The following is a 20882-nucleotide window of genomic DNA, read 5'->3' as shown; positions in this document are numbered from 1 at the left end:
TCGATGGGGCCAGTTGAAAATGTGTGCCCCGACCGGGACACGAACCCGGGATCTCCTGCTTGCATGGCAGACGCTCTATCCATCTTTTCTTTTGTTGTTCTCGTTTTGTTCGATGTTGTTCGCTGCATTTGTTGGGTGCGGATGTCTCAGGACACCCGTTCAGCTTCAGTGTTGAGCCGTTGACTCAGTTTTTTATTACAGAGGGCAGTTAACCCTCTGACCGAACACGATGAGCTACCATGCCGGTATCCATCTGAGCCATAGAGGACACAGATGAACAGCGCGATTGCAGGGACATATCCCTTGCACGCTGTCCCCATCGAGTTATATCAACAACACCTGTCGGCGCTGAGGGCTTCAATTAATTATCATTTATTGTAGAGAGTCTGCACGGTCATCAGTGGTATCTATTCTTTCGTGAACGGTTACTATCTTCATAAATACAGTTAAAGGCTACCCAGCCATTGACCTTCGTCTGTGCGAATGCGCACAGGTTGCCCGAACTCTTACGGGAATCGTCACCTTACTGTGCGCGAGTGATGAGTGGAAGGCCAAATGTCTATTAGGTACATTACGTATGTAGATTGTGGACAGTTGGGAATGTGGGTCTCACGGGAAGCGTGGAAGGGATAAATCCCTGCAGTCGCGCTTTTCATCTGTGTCCTCGGTGGCTCAGATGGATAGAGCGTCTGCCATGTAAGCAGGAGATCCCGGCTTCGAGTCCCAGTCGCGGCACACATTTTCACCTGTCCCCATCGAGGTATATCAATAACACCTGTCGGCAGCTGAGGGTTGCAATTAAGTATCATTCATTAGGGCTGAGGATGACACGCCGGCCTGTCGGTACCGTTGGGCCTTCAAGGCCTGTTCGGACGATGTTTTTTCGTGTGGCTTGACTTCATGAGTCGCAGCCAAAAATTCTCAAGCTTCACTTGGTAGTTATTGGGGAGCAAACCGTGCGAGCTGCTTATACCTTCCAGGTGTTTGACCTGCGGCAAGATGAAATACAGCTTAATCCTGTATGACCTCTTCCTTTGATCGCCTAAATCCGCTACTCAGCGCGTCCGCTCACAGAACCTGCCTATGCCTCCGCTCACCCCCAGACGGAAACTTCTGATGCCAAGGTTCACGTTGAGGGTAACATCATCATTAAACTGTGCCTTGCAGTGGCAAAGGCACAGAAATACGAACCATTGTTTTCAAAATCATACTGTCTGATAAGGCCTTCGGATATTTGCCAGTATGTTGTCAATTTCATATTTTAGTAAAGTAGATGGCCAAGTAATCTACTGTATCCAAAATTTATCGTGATATCCAGTTACCATTCACAAACTTCTTACATCAAGTAAAAATGAGAGTCGGATCCCAGCGTGAAGAAGATCGGGAAATATATCAGGGAAATAAAGAAAACTATTATGGATGGGCCAAAACCCGCATAATTCGCTTTCCCTGGTTGAATAACATGTCTGTACACCACAGAGCTATCTCTACAACATCTCGGATGAGAGTCAATCACAGCGGCTTCCCAGTTCTTTTTCACAGCTTAAAACCATGAAGTTCAGACGTGATAGCAATAATTCAGACTTTGTCGATGTTAATCATTTAATAATCTTTTTTTACGATTCTAACAACACACGCACAAATATCTCTCAAAATTGTGGAAACTTACGGTATGATTCCATACAGGTATTAGTGGTCTTCTAAGAAAAATTAATAAGGCAGTTCTTGGATGTTTGGTAAGATTTATTTTAGTTCGCAATTTTAAAATCTGACCACAGACCTACAGAGTATTTACAGCCGCAATTTTTAGTGGTTGATTATGAAATTGTGTGTATCCGAAAGTGTTATGCCTTTATAAACATGTTGGTAAAGTTTTTTGTAGAGAAAAAATTAATTGTTAATTCCTACTTTAGAAGCGAGATAGCACTCCGTCTTCAGGCCACAAGTGGCCCATCGGGACCATCCGACCGCCGTGTCATCCTCAGCTGAGGATGTGGATAGGAGGGGCGTGTGGTCAGCACACCGCTCTCCCGGTCGTTAATGACGGTTTTCTTTGACCGGAGCCGCTACTATTCGGTCGAGTAGCTCCTCAGTTTGCATCACGAGGCTGAGTGCACCCCGAAAAATAGCAACAGCTCATGGCGGCCCATCCAAGTGCCAGCCACACCCGACAGCGCTTAACTTCGGTGATCTGACGGGAACCGGTGTATCCACTGCGGCAAGGCCGTTGCCAGAAGCGAGATAGCTTCTCCTATTTTGCTAGTATCGCAGAAATATTGTTCAATCACTTTGAGGTATGACATTCTCTTCTACGTTAAAAACATTTAATTCTTTTGTAATCGTTGACGGCTTTAGTGTTGTTATCCAGAAAACCAAATAAAAAAAAGAAAAATCTTCGCGTGGAAACATGATGCTAATTAATCAATATCCAAACTCGCGTTCATTATTTTGTAAAGCAACTGTATCTACGAGAGACCTACGACTCAAACCTGTTTAAATCACATTGCTTCCGGAAAGGCCGGCGTAAAATATTTGCAGGATGATCGACAACATCGCCCGTCTCTTCTGGAGCTGCAGTCTACACTACGGTGACGTAGGTGGGTGTGCCCGATCCTTCTTGTTACCCACAGAAATGTCCGTGCGGACATCTAAGTTATTAGCTGTCTTACACATCACACACTAGACGCAATAGAGCTCACATTCTTGATGTGTAGTTTCTATCCCATAAGTACTCTATTGCCCCTTACAAGGGCAGCTTCAGAAAAAAAATGTTCAAATGTGTGTGAAATCTTATGGGACTTAACTGCTAAGCTCATCAGTCCCTAAGCTTACACACTACTTAACCTAAATTATCCTAAAGACAAACACACACACCCACACCCGAGGTAGGACTCGAACCTCCGCCGGGGCCAGCCGCACTCAGCTTCAGAGAAAACTATTAATTATTTAAACCAGGGCATCATAAGATATTTTACAAGACAGAAATATCTCCACAAATCGATCTGTTTCCAAAATGTAACTGGACCGCATCGGCCTAAGGGGCAATGAACGTTGTAAGTTGTATTCTTATGTTATAAAATTGTAATTGACACCAGTTCATCAAATTAAGTAACTTGTAAGTTACAGTTCACTGCACACGTTTCTGTTGGTCATAGTATATGGACAATATGTGAGAAGTAGGGACTGTTAGTGTTTGCACGTGTGTTAATAATTCAGAAAGGGACTGATAACAGCATTGCTGGTTCTAAGGACAATTCCAGAAACTTCGTGAGTTCACAAGTGATGGTTATGGACTTGCTATATTATCCGCAAGACTCTTCAATGGTGATTGTGCACCTGCACAGTCACAACAAATGGCTGCTGGCCATCTCTGCAAGGGGTCTGCATCTTTGATGACCCACCAATACCATTATTTCTGCAAGGACTACAGTGGATCTGCATCTTTGATGACCTACCAATACCATTATTTCTACAAGGACTGCAGTGGGTCTCCACCTCTGGTGGCCCACCAATACCGTAATCTCTACCAGGACTACAGTGGGTCTGCTCTGTGATGACCTACCTACCAATATTCTTCAAAACTTCGACTGACTCTGCGGTGGGTTTGCTCTGTTGTGGCCCATTACCTGTCTGCATGTCGAGAGTCAGCACTGTCTTTCCATTGGAAGGACAACACTACTTCTTCAAGACTGCACGGAAATCCACTACTTCCGTGTGCATTTTCTTTTACTGCTCAGCCTTTGAGAAAAACACTGCAATTTTACTGTGATGAATGATCAGGACTGTCTTTATGGACTGTGAGAAAATTTTAACTTTTGACCAACATTGTATCAATAAGTGTGTTCATTTGATTTCTTTGTTATTGTAATTATGAAAAATTTTATCAAATCATTATTGGCCACTGCCCAAAACAATTTCTAAAATTTTTTGTGGGGAGCATGGGGGCTATGTAAGTAGGCAGTTTATGTTTTCTTATTGGCAACGTTACGTAGCGCTCTGTATGAAAATCACTGGCTGTGCTGTGTGCAGTCTGTGGCTAGTTTGCATTGTTGTCTGCCATTGAAGTGTTGGGCAGCGGCAGCTGGATGTGAACAGCGCGTAGCGTTGCGCAGTTGGAGGTGAGCCGCCAGCAGTGGTGGATGTGGGGAGAGAGATGGCGGAGTTTTGGAATTTGTAAGACTGGATGTCATGAACTGCTATATATATTATGACTATTGAGGTAAATGCATTGTTTGTTCTCTATAAAAAAATCTTTCATTTGCTAACTATGCCTATCAGTAGTTAGTGCCTTCCGTAGTTTGAATCTTTCATTTAGCTGGCAGTAGTGGCGCTCGCTGTATTGCAGTAGTTCGAGTAACGAAGATTTTTGTGAGGTAAGTGATTTGTGAAAGGTATAGGTTAATGTTAGTCAGGGCCATTCTTTTGTAGAGATTTTTGAAAGTCAGATTGCGTTGCGCTAAAAAAAAAAAAAAATTGTGTGTCAGTTTAAGCACAGTCTTGTATAATTGTTCAAAGGGGACGTTTCTACGTACAGACTAGCTTGCCACAACGTGCAATTAACGCCAGTTACAACATTCCTTGAGCACTGTGTGTTTCATAATACGGCTTGCTGTTAAAGAATGACGATTGTTACGCAATGATGGGAATGGGCTGTTCAAAAGCAAGTACCCCATACTTTCTTGGTTCTAATCTTAAACGGGGAGATTGTCACCATTAATAGAGTAAGAGCGGGTCACGTGGCTATTATATTAATTTTAAGATATATTAATTTTCAAATGATTCAAATGGCTCTAAGCACTATGGGACTTAACATCTGTCATCTGTCCCCTAGACTTAGAACTACTTAAACCTAACTAACCTAAGGACAGCCGGCCGGGGTGGCCGAGCGGTTCTAGGCGCTACAGCCTGGAACCGCGCCACCGCTACGGTCGCAGGTTCGAATCCTGCCTCGGGCATGGATGTGTGTGATGTCCTTAGGTTAGTTAGGTATAAGTAGTTCTAAGTTCTAGGGGACTGATGACCTCAGAAGTTAAGTCCCATAGTGCTCAGAGCCATTTGAACCATTTTTAACCCAAGGACATCACACACATCCATGCCCGAGGCAGGATACGAACCTGCGACTGTAGCAGCCACGTGGTTCCGGGTTGAAGCGCCTAGAAACGCTCGGCCACAACGGCCGGCTTATATCAATTTTAAAAATATCGGTACATACATCTTGTCTGTATAAAGTAGCAACAGAAATGTACAGTTGCTGATTTTAATAATATCAGTATGCACACGTCGTGTATATAAAATAGCTAAGATATGTCTCATGTACCTGAATTTTGTATTTGTCTCTGTGGGACCTTTGCCTGAAGCCATTGTAAATAAAATAGATAAAAGAAAATACTTTACTCCAGCAAGTACTGGATGTATGAAGCTTGCAGCAGTTAGGCCTAATTAGAGATGACGATATCTCTGTATGATAAATTATAACAGAGAGCTCCATGAGCCAGTCCTTAGACTGAAGATTACAGCAACAACAACAACCATTGCTATATAACTTGGTGTTTTACTTGTAAAAAATTCTCAGTATACGTACGTAGTGAATTTGCCATTCCTTCACTGCCTTAGGATAAAACATGGTACCGCAACTGAATGAACTGCAAAAATGCCGAGCGGTGTGAAGATAAACCTCTGAAGGAAACCTGAGTACGATGCAGGAACCTAACAATGTCCAATCGTATTTCGAAATGTAATGGAACTGGATCCTCGATATGGCGAAATGAATCTGAAAATTTCGTTCTGGCAACTAGTAAGACACTGCTAAGAATAGAAGTCCTCGCATATCCAAAAGTAACTGCTCACACTCTTGTATTCTGGTGAGCTCTTTTGTAACAAATCACTGTGTTTCAACATTAAGTATAAGATTATATCTCCGAGTATGAACTTAATTATCTGTGAAATTTCCGATACTTTTAATATGACATAAGAGAACTGATTTTCAGTCTCCCTGCTTCTTCGAAACTCGCTGTTAGAAAATTGTATGATTCTTGTATCATGAATTATGTTGTGAAATAATAACGTCTTTTACAACTTTGTTCTAGTAACTGAGTGCATTAGGCTGACACTTCCGTAAAATGAAAAGTTTTGTTTATTTTTTTTTAGCCTTTCAATTTAGTTAGCAGTTGTCAGTTTGGTGAAGAAACGATTGTCTGCCATAAGCTCAATTTCAGCGTTTGTAAATGGAAACTGAAATCTACGTTTTTTAACGAAGTGCGATTGTCGCTATTATTGTCATGCAAACTATTTATGATGTACTTAAGATCCGGATAATCATCTCATACGCTACTACACCCGGCCTTAATGCAACCTGAGAATGATTTGACATGGTTATAGGTGATACCCTTAGCCTTAGGGATGGTATACATTTCATCTTTTTCTTCCTTTCCTTTTTATTCTATCGATTCCACTTGGTATAATTCTGCATAATTGTATAGGACTTATATGTAGGGAGATAGACTTTTGATTTGATCACCGACAACAGAGCCCATAATTGACTCTCCCTGAGTTTCATCTCTGCTGACATGAACCGCTGGCTATGAAGTTTTGGCACAGACAGCGAGCTGTAGATCAGGTTAGAGCATAGGTGGAAAGCACAAGCGGCTGCCTTCTGTGACAAGGGCATTGGAAAGTTGGCACAACGCTACGACATATGTGTAAATCGGAGCGGTGACTTCGTAGAGAAGTAGCTGAAAGGTGTAGCTAACTGTTGCAAATAAAACATTTTTTATTTTCACGGTGGTTTCCATTTTGCGACCGGTCGGACCTTACTTACGAATAGGCCTAGTAGGTAGTTACCAGACCAAAATTACTGCACCCTCGCCAATAATATCCACGGAAATTGCGTTCATTGGATACCGACAGTTTCATTGTTTTGGTCCTGATGCTCACGTTAATTCTCTGGAATGATTTTGAATTTATATTACCTGAAGGGCAGACTAAAAGGGAGACAGTTTCTTACATAGGAAGTAACTTGGCAGGAGAGGCATTTTGTTGGTCAACAGACATAACGCTGGAATAAGGAACTCTGGCTGAATTTAGGCCGCCTTTATCAAGGAGCACTGGTCCCGAGCAAAGAAACGAAGTTTTGAGCTGGTTCTGGGTTTTGTGCGGCGGTAGGGGGTTTGGGGAGGGGGTAGGAAGTTTAATCATGGACTAGAACTTGCAAAGGACTTCTCTACAAAATGGAGTGCTAAATTATTCTATTTGTCAAATAAACTGGAGCTTGAGGTTAGAGAACAATTTACTGGAATAAGAGACTAACTTCAGCGTCTTGTGATAGTAGTAACAAGTTGATTTACTTGTTGAAGTAGGTAGAAATGCTTGCCAGGGAACAGGAAGGGCAGAACACAGAGTGTGTAAATCAGTATAGAAAAAGTCACCAATGGAACGTAAAAGTGAGGCGGCTGCATGTTCAAGAGGAGACGGAATGAAGTAGCCAAGGCATGGTGGTCACTTCAGAACGCCGCTGCAATGGAATAGGACAAGGAACTATGAGACCGGAAGAGATCTTGCAGTCAGGCGAAATGAGGAGGAATCCGAGTATTCGTCAACTACAGGAGTAAGGAATACTCCCGCAGTGCGCATGTAAAACCATGAACCGTCCAGAAGACAGCTGGCGCGTCTGGGACGACTGCTTTATTGCCGGCAAATGTTATGTGTGTACAAGTAGAACAACTACAAGAATCTCTGGGATAAGGTAACAACAGAGTGATTAATGCCAATACAAACTGTAAACCAGCCTTCTTAGATGAGTATGAAGGACACTTCGTGATAAGTGCATCTAACGTGGAGGACATTCACAAAAATGTTGATAGTTTAGATGAGCCGTCCGCAGCTCGTGGTCGTGCGGTAGCGTTCTCGCTTCCCACGCCCGGGTTCCCGGGTTCGATTCCCGGCGGTGTCAGGGATTTTCTCTGCCTTGTGATGACTGGTTGTTGTGTGCTGTCCTTAGGTTAGTTAGGTTTAAGTAGTTCTAAGTTCTAGGGGACTGATGACCATAGATGTTAAGTCCCATAGTGCTCACAAGGGAACCTCCCCATCGCACCCCCCTCAGATTTAGTTATAAATTGACACAGTGGGTAGGCCTTGAAAAACTGAACACAGATCAATCGAGAAAACAGGAAGAAGTTGTGTGGAACTATGAAAAAATAAGCAAACTATACAAACAGAGTAGTCCATGTGCAAGATAGGCAACATAGAGGACAATGTTAGCTGATGAGCGACGTGGTCTTGTGGTTAGAGTGAGCAACTGCAGAACGAAAGATCCTTGGTTCGAGTCCTCCCTCGAGTGGAAATTTTACTTTCTTTATTCTCGCAAAGTTATGATGCGTCCGTTTGTTCATTGACGTCCCTGTTCACTGTAATAAGTTTAGTGTCTGTGTTTTGCCACCGCACCGCAAAACCGTGCGATTAGTAGACGAAAGGACGTGCCTCTCCAATGAGCACCGAAAACATTTGCTCGCAAGGTCATAGGTCAACCGATTCCTCCACAGGACAACACGTCTGATATATTCTATACGACACTGGTGACGGAATGTGCGTCACCTGACAGGAATATGTTATCGACCCGTCTAACTTGTACACTTGGCGAATGATTCTTCTACCTTGCCTATTTAGGTTTTCTTGTGGATGTGATAATCACTCCCAAAAAAGTGATGAAAACATAAGAGTTTGCGACATGAACTGCAACAAATGAATGCGACAGTTTCACAGTCGCACAGTTTTCCCTGTGCTCTGTCAAAACATACGTTTTTAACGTTTTCAAATTTTTCCGTGTGTAGACCGTCAAATCCCGCATGTGTCCAAGCAAATCTGAACATGTCCTGGAATTTTGAAGAGCGAAGTTGATTATGTTTGAGTGTCTTAACTTTGATAATAGTCTGAAAATAAAAAATTTTTCTCTCGAGGGAAGCTTGAACCAAAGACCTTTCGTTTCGCAGCTACTCACGCTAACCACGGGACCGCGGCGCTTCAGAGTTTACAGTGTCCTTGATGCTGCCTATCTTTCGCAAGGACTACACAGTTTGTATATTTTGCTTATTTTTTTCATAGTTCCACACAACTTCTTCCTGTATTCTCGATTGATCTGTGTTCAGTTTTTCAAGGCCTATCCACTGTGCCAACTTGTAATTAAATCTGAGGGGGGTGCGATGGGGGTGTTCCCTTGTCAGAGCCGTTTTTTGTTTAGATGAGCCGTGGTCGGCTCGCGTTGATGCCGTTTGTTCTTTGGCAGTTTGTCGCAATCGAGTGGCGCCATATTTCTCCCTGAATTACTACCATAACGAGGTGCTGACTTGCCTTCGTCAGTGGCAGCAGCAGCACTTATCGATACTGGTACTGCTGTACCAGCTTTGGTGTGACCGCTATATTTCCGTGTGGTGGTGTGTGTGGCAGTCGGTCGGTTGGGATAGAGCAGCGAGGAAGTCTCCGCGGCGTGGGGTCAGGCCGGGACCTCTGCTGGCGTGCCCGTGCAGTCAGATTGTGAGGCGCCAGCTGCGAGAGCTACGAAGTCCGTTGCCCACCGAACCTGGACACTGAGGTTGAGTGCCCTGTTATGGAGCCTCAACTGCTGTGACATCTCTTCATTCATTGTCGGCTGTTGCTTTCTGAGCCATTCCGGCTAGCAGCAACATATGGTGTATTGGAGTTGGCGAAATTTTGCAGTCCTCTTCCATGTGGTCTTTAACTATTAAATGGTTGTTGCTTACTAGTGAAGTGCGCCAGCGGTATTTTCTGCCTTGTGGCCGCTAACGGCCCAGTTACCTGTCCTGGTCGTTAGCTTAGTTTTCCAGCAGTGTGTTTTTCCTCGCCGTGTTGATGCTGTCCGGCACGGCGTGCAGTTCGACAGCCTTTTAGTTGTTTGTACATTTTTTTTTTCTTAAGATTGGTTATTGTGCCTTGGCTGTTTTTAGACGCCAATTTTGAAGACGTAGTACGGCTGGTATCTTCGTCCTTAGCTGATATTTTCCGATGTCGTACCGTTGGTCGGTCGGAAGGGAATTGATTAGGTTGTTGGTCAGTCCTTCAGCCGTCCCTGGGCCGGGTTTCCATTCGATTATTTAATCTTACTCTCGGCTGCTTGTCTCACCTCACCTTACGTTAGAGCTACCTCCTCAGGTCGACCCTTGGAACACTTCTGAGTACCCCTGTTCTGTTGGTTTTAGATTGAGATTTTCATTTTAGTCCGATGTACTGTGCGAGGCCTTCAGCCATCGATTAATTTAGTTTGTTTTAATTTTAAGGTAAGGCCTTCAGCTGACTTAAAGTTTGAAGTTTGACTTATTTAATAACGAAAATTTTGAAAGTTTGTTCTATCTGAAATTCTTGTTATCCAGGCACTAAGTCCTGAGTTGTTCAATGTCTATCGTGTGGCCTTCAGCCGAGCTCTTATGTGAAATATTTTTAAAATAAGGCCTCCAGCCGTCTTCATTAAAAATTTTGAAAATTGATTTGCTTAAAACTATTTTTTTTAAATTTTCTCTATCTCAAATTCTTGTTATCCAGGCCGTAAGCCCTGAGTTGTTCAATGTCTTGTGTGTGGCCTTCAGCCAAGTGTTTACGTGACTTTTTTTTAAGTAAGGCCTTCAGCCACGTGTATTCTTTAAAGCAATTTTTTATAACCTGTGTTCAGGCCTTCAGTCGTTCTTGTTTTTGGCGTGGTTTTGGGCCTTCAGCCCAGGAGGTATCACAAGTTTTCTTAACTAGGCCTTCAGCCGTATTGTTTTAATTTGATCCTTTTAAGGCAATGTGTAATTAAGTGGTTCTTAGGAATATAAAAGTTTGTGTGTTTTGTGTAACTAACAGTAACGGATTACGGCCCCCTTCACAACCAAAACCTGATCCTCTCTGTCCTGTGAAACCAGATTATTAGAGGAGAAAGTTAAGTGCAAATCAACGTTGAAACCCGTTAATGTGAATGTTATGACGACAGATTCAGACAGTTGGGACAGTTAGAAGCTGAATTGTGCAAAGTCTGTTAGGCGAAGTAGACCAATTAGCTAGGGATATAATTTGTGCTGCAACTAAGAAATTCGTGCAACTGTATTACTACCCGTTTAGAACAATAGCGAAAACGAATGAAATCGCCTACCGGCCGGCCTCGGTGGCCGAGCGGTTCTAGGCGCTACAGTCCGGAACTGCGCGACTGCTACGGTCGCAAGTTCGAATCCTGCCGCGGCGATGGATGTGTGTGATGTCCTTACGTTAGTTAAGCTTACGTTCTAGGGGACCAATGACCTCAGATGTTAAGTTCCATAGTGCTCAGAGCCAATCGCCTACCGCTTAGCATACACAATATCCAATAAGCCCTATGGTCGATGTAATGTAGCTGACTCAAAGAAGTGTAACTGTGATTGAAGAGCGTCGCGAGCTTGCGGTTCTTTCGCTAGTATGTGCGGTCTCAACTGGTGGAACTTTCTTTTCAATATTCTTATTTCTTAGTCTATCTTGTTATGTAATATATATACTTGGAGTGTTTAAAAGCGTATTCTTTTACTATCCAAACCACAACGATTTTTAACAATCCGGATTTGGAGTACATTGCGAAGTGCGTAACTGCACTTTCGAGGTGCAATGTATGTTAGCTACTAGACGATGCACACTTACAGCATGAGGCAGGAGGTTTATTTTCCCCAGGATATTGCTACCTTATTTATTTTTCCTTGAAGTTTTGCTGTATATGTTGCATAGGTTGTTTGTTGTACTCCTGACCACATCAAGTGTTCAAGTGTATTTGAAATGATTTGATGATTTTTTACTGACATTGTTAGATATTGGTTGATTATATGCACAGGCCATGCTTTGGTTGTTGGTATCATTTTTTGGGTTATTTATTTTGTTTGCTTTTCGTGATGTTGGCGTTGTGAAAAAGAAGTTACCTTGTGTTGTAATACGCGAGGAGCGATCACATTATCTTGTTGTAGAGGCAGTGTTATTATCAGGTGATTGATGGTATGTGCAGTCATGACAATAGAAAGTAAGCGTGTTTATTTTGGCCCGGTAGCTGACGTCGATGTTACGTAAAGTAATATGCTGATTATTTTGTGGGACGTGTAGAAGCAGTTTTCTATCCAGCGCAACACTGGAACGGAAAGTAGATTGGCATTCAGGCAGTGTGCGTGTAAATTAGAACGTACGAGCAAAGGAGTAGTAGAGAGCGCCTGTTCTGATTTTGAGAAAGCGACGCCGCTGAGCGCACGGTGTGTTGATGATGTGGAATACTGCAGAAGGCGTCCTTCTGCTTAACTGGGTGGTAACGTGCTCGCCTCCCATGCAAGCGGGCCCTGATCCGATTCGCGGCCGGGTAGGAGATTTTCTCCACTCGGGGACTGAGCGTTGTGTTGTCCTAATCATCATTTCATCCTCATCATCGGCGCGCAAGTCGCCCCATGTGGCGTCGAATGAAATAAGATTTGCACTTGGCGCTTGGCGGCCGAACTTGGCCGAATAGGGGCCTCCCGGCCAACGATGCCGTACGCTCATTTCCAGTTAACGCAGGAAGCGGCCCACGGAGGGTGTCTGTCCGTGGCGGATAGCTGTGTTAGACAACCACGGCGGCTAAAGCAGACGCGACATGTTGAGGAGCTGCTGTTTAGGGAGCCTTTGCCGTTGTGTCAAATATACGTGGTGTCGGGGAGCCATGGAGGTGAGAAGGAATTGCTACATAGGAAACAGAAATTGTCATTGTAAAGTAAAAGCTGGAAGAACCATGGGCATGTGTGATGACTATCAGAGTTATACCTCCCCTTATTGTGTCGGCGTGTGGAGGATGCTGCACTTTTTTTTTTTTTTTTTTTTTTTTTTTACAAACACGCGAAGAATAAAAACTTAATTCAGATTGAAACTTCCTGGCAGATTGTGGAAAGAGCTATTATAATATCAACTGAACAATTGTCAATATGCCGGGAGTATTATGTATGTAATGTATAAGTGAGGTACTTACTATGTGAAGATATCGATGGATAAGATGTGTGAAATTTCACCACATACGATAAAGTTACTTTGTGTACTGAAACCAAAATTTCTGAAGCATTTGAGAGAGAGCTCAGATAGACGTTTTGTGGATATGCTCTGTAGTTACATAGAGTATATTTCAGTGTAAGTTCATTTGAGTGTATTTTATTTGCGAAATTTTGTAAGAGCATTTCAGTCAAAATTTCTAATTTCGTACTTCATTAAAAGAGGAAGAGGACATTTTTCTTCTGTTGACTGATTAATTGATTAATCTTTGATCTTTACTACTATAGTAATTTGAGTATTTGTTTTGGACGTAGTATATTTTGAAATTTATTTTGATTTCAACTACAGAGATTTGCACAATATTTGTCTGTAAACTCAAAATTCGTTTTGATATTATTTCTGTCATCAGCACTCGTTGGTGTGTATAGGACATTAAGTTAGGGGAACCATAATATTTTGTTCCTCCCTCCCCTTTCCGCATACGCCTTATTGATAAGAAAAGACATCACTAGACTTATAGAATTGTGTATGCTGGTAAGTAACATGGAGACCCCATGGACTAATGGCAAGGCAAGCTCAGAGAAGAAAACACGCCATACATCTACTCTAAATCCTGATTTCGAGGTAGGATGGGGTCGGAGTCTGCACGACCAAACGTGGATGTCCTTCATTCAGCCCCACCCTCCACCCTTAGGACCCTCAGTGAACTGTTAAAGACAACGGTACTTCGATTTTCTCATTTTCCAAGGTAGCGAGTGATTGTAATTTGTGGAATAGGAGTGCCTGCAGATACAGCGATAAACCGGGCGGTATGGCCGAGCGGTTCTAGGCGCTACAGTCTATAACCGCGCGACCGCTGCGGTCGCAGGTTCGAATCCTGCTTCGGGCATGGATGTGTGTCATGTCCTTAGTTTAGTTAGGCTGAAGTAGTTCTAAGTTCTAGGGGACTGATAACCTCAGAAGTTAAGTCCCATAGTGCTCAGAGCCATTTGAAGCAGCGATAATAATTTCGTAATCTTTTAGTTCCTTATGTTTGATTTGGGAGTGTCACTTGAAAGCGTGTAAGTCAGGCGGCATAAATCGGACGCTTATAGGGAGCTGAAAATAGACTGAGAGAATATACATTTGTAATAGTAACAAAATAATAGGGACAGCACCCCCGCACTTGAACAAAATTTCTACTTGGTCTAATGAATGGAAGCTCTCTCTAAATATGATAACGCCTATAAAAAGGAAAGAACCTCACAGAGTCCGGTTAGAGGGTTAGTGGTGGACATCTTGAGCATGAACCACCGTTTAAGCACGTAGGGGTAAAACTAAGAAGCGGAATGAAAAGCGACCGTTAGGAAAAATCAGTAACGGAAGGCGAATGAAATACTTGGATATTATGGAAGGGTTCAGAGGAAATACTATTTATCTTCAAAGTAAACTGCGTACAAGCCACTAGTGCATCCAACTCTAGAATATTACTCCAACATTTGGAGGTCTCATCAGGTAGAAATAAAATCGATCGAATTCAGAGACGCACTTCTAGGATCTTAGCAGGATGGTGCAGCTCATACGAAAGTGCAACAGAGATGCTCCTGGAATGTAAACTGGAATCCTTTGAAGAAGAAAGATGTAATTTACGTGAAACCCCGTTGGGAAAATTTAGGAAAGGTGTATTCGACGACCACACAGTGACCGTTGTGCTGCTATAGCCGATATCTCGCTTATTGACATCGAAAATAAGAATGAAAATTATCTTAATAAATAAAAAAGATAAAAGAAGATTATGTGCATGTGCAAATGTTTGCTTTACTTCTGGATTATGTCTTTCTGAACGTACTGGGACTTGAATAATGTTGTAGGATAATGTGAGTTATTATCTAAACAAAAATTGTCCTGAAGAAACTACATTTAAAAAATAATATCAAAGTTCTTGACAGTATTCCATTTACAAGATTTCACCACTGAAGGCTTAGCAAGCAATAAGAAAATATTTCATTACAAGTTACAATTATATAAGGTCAAGAGAAATAAAAAAAATATAACTCAACATCAACATTTATTCTAACACAAAACTAATGATTAAATTCTTTTCATCTTTCCAATTCTATTAACATTGAGACAAAACTTTGTAGTAGTAGCAAGAATTTCCTGATGTAAATGTCTGTGTTGAACCAAGGATGCCTGACTAAATGCTGCCGCAATGATGTAAAATATGTTGATTTGTTATCTAAACCCAAATCTTCTCAAAATATTATCTGTATTAGTAAACTATCTCATTCAGTGCATAATGATATTATTCCTATTGTAATATCTTCTATCAGATCGAAAGAAGGACTCTCAAGAGCACCAGGTTCTGCGTTTTTCCTGTGCAATCTCGCTGCCAGAACACCCGCTACAATACCCAGTCTCTCTCCTCATGATCAACACTTAACAATGTTGCATCTTTGCAGAGCAAAGACGTCCCAACTAGTCTGCGGGGCCGGCCAGTGCGGCCGAGCGGTTCTAGGCGCTGCAGTCTGGAACCGCGAGACCGCTACGGTCGCAGGTTCGAATCATGCCTCGGGCATGGATGTGTGTGATGTCCTTAGGTTAGTTAGGTTTAAGTAGTTCTAAGTTCTAGGGGACTGATGACCTCAGATGTTAAGTCCCATAGTGCTCAGAGCCATTTTTTTTTTTAGTATGCGGGCAGTGCAGCGTCTCAGACAAGACTGCATGTGCATAACCAAACGATCCAAATATTACGTGAGCGTCGTAAGACATACAAAAACAAGAAAACGGTCTGTAAAGTTATATACACACACAAATACACACACACACACACACACACACACACACACACACACACACACACACACACCTTTCAAGATAATAGAGGTTAGAGCAGATACGAAGGCATGTACAGGGTGTTTCAAAAATGACCGGTATATTTGAAACGGCAATAAAAACTAAACGAGCAGCGATAGAAATACACCGTTTGTTGCAATATGCTTGGGACAACAGTACATTTTCAGGCAGACAAACTTTCGAAATTACAGTAGTTACAATTTTCAACAACAGATGGCGCTACGGTCTGGGAAACTCTATAGTACGATATTTTCCACATATCCACCATGCGTAGCAATAATATGGCGTAGTCTCTGAATGAAATTACCCGAAACCTTTGACAACGTGTCTGGCGGAATGGCTTCATATGCAGATGAGATGTACTGCTTCAGCTGTTCAATTGTTTCTGGATTCTGGCGGTACACCTGGTCTTTCAAGTGTCCCCACAGAAAGAAGTCACAGGGGTTCATGTCTGGCGAATAGGGAGGCCAATCCACGCCGCCTCCTGTATGTTTCGGATAGCCCAAAGCAATCACACGATCATCGAAATATTCATTCAGGAAATTAAAGACGTCGGCCGTGCGATGTGGCCGGGCACCATCTTGCATAAACCACGAGGTGTTCGCAGTGTCGTCTAAGGCAATTTGTACCGCCACAAATTCACGAAGAATGTCCAGATAGCGTGATGCAGTAATCGTTTCGGATCTGAAAAATGGGCCAATGATTCCTTTGGAAGAAATGGCGGCCCAGACCAGTACTTTTTGAGGATGCAGGGACGATGGGACTGCAACATGGGGCTTTTCGGTTCCCCATATGCGCCAGTTCTGTTTATTGACGATGCCGTCCAGGTAAAAATAAGCTTCGTCAGTAAACCAAATGCTGCCCACATGCATATCGCCGTCATCAATCCTGTGCACTATATCGTTAGCGAATGTCTCTCGTGCAGCAATGGTAGCGGCGCTGAGGGGTTGCCGCGTTTGAATTTTGTGTGGATAGAGGTGTAAACTCTGGCGCATGAGACGATACGTTGACGTTGGCGTCATTTGGACCGCAGCTGCAACACGGAGAACGGAAACCCGAGGCCGCTGTTGGATCACCTGCTGCACTAGCTGCGCGTTGCCCTCTGTGGTTGCCGTACGCGGTCGCCCTACCTTTCCAGCACGTTCATCCGTCACGTTCCCAGTCTGTTGAAATTTTTCAAACAGATCCTTTATTGTATCGCTTTTCGGTCCTTTGGTTACATTAAACCTCCGTTGAAAATGTCGTCTTGTTGCAACAACACTGTGTTCTACGCGGTGGAATTCCAACACCAGAAAAATCCTCTGATCTAAGGAATAAACCATGTTGTCTACAGCACACTTGCACGTTGTGAACAGCACACGCTTACAGCAGAAAGACGACGTACAGAATGGCGCACCCACAGACTGCGTTGTCTTCTATATCTTTCACATCACTTGCAGCGCCATCTGTTGTTGAAAATTGTAACTACTGTAATTTCGAAAGTTTGTCCGCCTGAAAATGTACTGTTGTCCCAAGCATATTGCAACAAACGGTGTATTTCTATCGCTGCTCGTTTAGTTTTTATTGCCGTTTCAAATATACCGGTCATTTTTGAAACACCCTGTATGTAGCCATTGTTCCCTCACTCATGAAAGAATATTGGTACGATATAGCCTCCGCCGTGTACTGCACAGTGGCTTGCCGAGGATGTACGTGGATTTACACTGATTACCTCCCATACCCTTGCCCAAGGACAGCTTAAGTTGCGGCTCTTACGAACTCGCGACGTTAAAGTCTAATCTTCCCTCTCCATCCCTTGTTCCACGCGACAGCACACGCTCGTAGAGAGTAGGAATAAACGTCGGGATTATCCCCGAGAATCTCGGTGTAAGTCGCAGCGTGCGGAGGCGCACGCTGTGCGTACGTCAGCGTTGGGACGGCGGCGTCCGCGGCTCGGGTGCCGCTTTCCTCAGCAGTGTGCGCGTGCGGCCGCTGCTGCTGAGGGAGGGAGAAATCTGCATCCGCGCCGCGCGGTTTCTCCGGCACTTATCTCCGCCTCCAGCTCCAGCGGCTGGAACGCTCCGCTAACCAGGGGGCTGCTCTCTGCTCGTGGCGGCGCTCAGCTGCCCCCCTGGACGTCCTGGTGCCTCGGCGACCTCGCATAACGTGGGGCGGCAATAGTCCGCTAACTGCGTCCACGTCCCGATGTGCAGCCTTGAACTTCTATCTGGTCAAAAGTCCCCGGGCGCCCTATGTAATGCAGAACTGACCACTAGGTGTCACCAGAAGCGGACTACCCCATTATAAAAATGGTTCAAATGGTTCTGAGCACTATGGGACTCAACTGCTGAGGTCATTAGTCCCCTAGAACTTAGAACTAGTTAAACCTAACTAACCTAAGGACATCACTAACATCCATGCCCGAGGCAGGATTCGAACCTGCGACCGTAGCGGTCTTGCGGTTCCAGACTGCAGCGCCTTTAACCACACGGCCACTTCTGCCGGCTCCCCCATTATAGAAGGAGGCGCGGGGAGTACTGTGTTGACAGTAGAGAAGCCGTAACAGCTACTTCGGTCGACCAAGAGAGCTCCGTGACTTGGAACGCGGACTAGTCATTGGATGTCATCTGAGTAACAATTCCATCAGGGACATTTCAGCCCTTTATAGCTGCCGGAGTCGACTGTTATGATGTGGCACTGAGGCGGGAACGCGAAAGAACGACCACAGCTAAGTCAAGTGAGATATTCCTGGCTGTGGCCACCAGTATTTTGTTTTGCTAGAAGCTCGCCCTGATGCAGCTTGATACACGTGAAGTAGCATATGGTGCAAAAATGGAGTGAGGTACAAGTGACAGATGGTACAGTATGTACCTGTCCCGTAGGAGAGTCCGCCATTTGTACTGAACTTGTTTCTGATTGGTCGGCACATTTGCGTGCTAGGCGCCAAAACGCCTAACTTGTCTAATTAATTATTTACATACTTTTCATTGTATTTATCCCTGTTTTTAGTATGACAATCCCTCATGATTACCCTACGAGTCTGTTGTTTTTGTTTATTAAATTTACTGGTTTTGAGAAAGATAAGAGTAACGATATTGCAGCCGAAATGCTTCGGACACCATCGGATTGCTTTGGCGCATGTGGAAGACGAAGTACTTCGGCTGCGCTAGTCACCCTGTTTCGCGTGTTCTGGAGGGTCGGAGACGTATCTCAGTATCGTGAGTTACTTAGATGACAATATGCCGGCCGCTGTGGCCAAGCGGTTCTAGGTGCTTCAGTTCAGAACCGCGCTGCTGCTACGGTCGCAGGCTCGAATCCTGCCTCTGGCATGGATGTGTGTGATTTCCTTAGGTTAGTTAGGTTTAAGTAGTTCTAAGTTCTAGGGGACTGATGACCTCAGATGTTAACTCCCTTAGTGCTCAGAACCATCTGAACCATTTTTCGAGTGTTTTAAAAGACAGCGTAAATGTGTGAATATTTGAATAATAAACAAACAGGATAAATTAATGAGAAGTGCCGCCTACCATCATTGTCAGTACTACAGATCTTGCCCTCTGTAGGTACGGAGACAAACCTGGGCAAGTGGCATCCAGCAAAAAGCACGATCACAGGTTCGAACTGACAGCGTAGCAGTCTCCACCGAAGAATATCCCACTACCGACGAGCTGTCTTCTGCGCTGGGGACACAACTTTAGAAGACGACAGGTTTGTGGAAAGAACGGTCAGAGACTCTTATTCAATCTCTCCAGATCTCTCCAGCGTCCAGATCTGAATTCCAAAGGGACACATAATTTACACAAGACCATGCAAATCTCATGTATTGACGGACAGGGACGTTACGGTATTACGGAAGGCTTTTGTAAAAAATCACACGAAATCAGAGGAAAGAATCACGCGGCAGTTGCAAAGTTGCTGAAAAAAACAAAAAGTTATAATCCTAAATTAGAAATACATGGGGAAATGATTACAAACTCCAGACATGTATGCGAAGAATTCAACAGGTATTTCATAAATTCTGACGAAATTGATGTACTCCCTCCTCCACACATAAGTTCCAATATAATGTGGCACAGATAAAGAGAATTCAAAAATACTCATGTATCTTGCTATGAAGTGGATAGTGCGTAGAGAGCTGAAAGGAATGGGGCGCGTTACTGGAACAGCTCTTCAAGAGGTGCGCTTTTCTGGAGTCAATGGTAAGGTCATTACTCAGTCGAAGTGTTGAGTGCTATGTCAATAAATCATTTCAAATTAATTCTGTATTTCTAGATTTCTAGAATCACAGTACATAGTAGCGACGGGAACTCGTCGAGTAAAATAGAAGTGATTTCTGGCGTTCCCCACGGTAGTGTTATAGGTCCTCTGCTGTTCTTTATCTTTATAAACGATTTAGGAGACAATCTGCAGAGACGTCTCAGGTTTACAGATGAAGTCAAGGTCACCAGAAGATCAAAACCAATTGCAAAACGGTTTAGATAAGATATGTGTATGGCGCGAAAATTGGCAGTTGAGCCTAAATAATGAAAAATGTGACTTCATCCACATGACTGCTAATAGGAATTAGTGAAACTTCGACCACACGATAAATCAATCAAATTTAAACACCGTACATCCAAATAAATACCTAGGAATTACAATTACGAACAATTTAAATTGAAAAAAAAATGTCGTTCAAATGGCTCTGAGCACTATGGGACTTAACATCTGAGGTCATCAGTCCCCTAGAACTTAGAACTACTTAAACTTGACTAACCTAAGGACATCACACACATCCATGCCCGAGGCTGGATTCGAACCTGCGACCGTAGCGGTCGCGCGGTTCCAGACTGAAGCGCCTAGAGCCGCTCGGCCATACCGTCCGGCTAAATTGAAAAAAACACACAGAAAATTTTGTGGGAAGGCGAACTAAAGACTACATATTATTCGCAGAACACTTAGAAGATGCAAAAGATCTACTAATGAGACTGGCTACGCTCTGCTTGTCCGTACTATTTTGGAGTACTGCTGCGGAGTGGGATCCTTACCATATAGGATTAACGGAGTACATCCAGAACGCTCAAAGAAGG

The sequence above is a fragment of the Schistocerca americana genome, chromosome 6, assembly GCF_021461395.2.
Source record: "Schistocerca americana isolate TAMUIC-IGC-003095 chromosome 6, iqSchAmer2.1, whole genome shotgun sequence".
In the NCBI taxonomy this organism is placed as follows: Eukaryota; Metazoa; Arthropoda; class Insecta; order Orthoptera; family Acrididae; genus Schistocerca; species Schistocerca americana.
Note: the sequence above shows the minus strand (reverse complement) of the source record.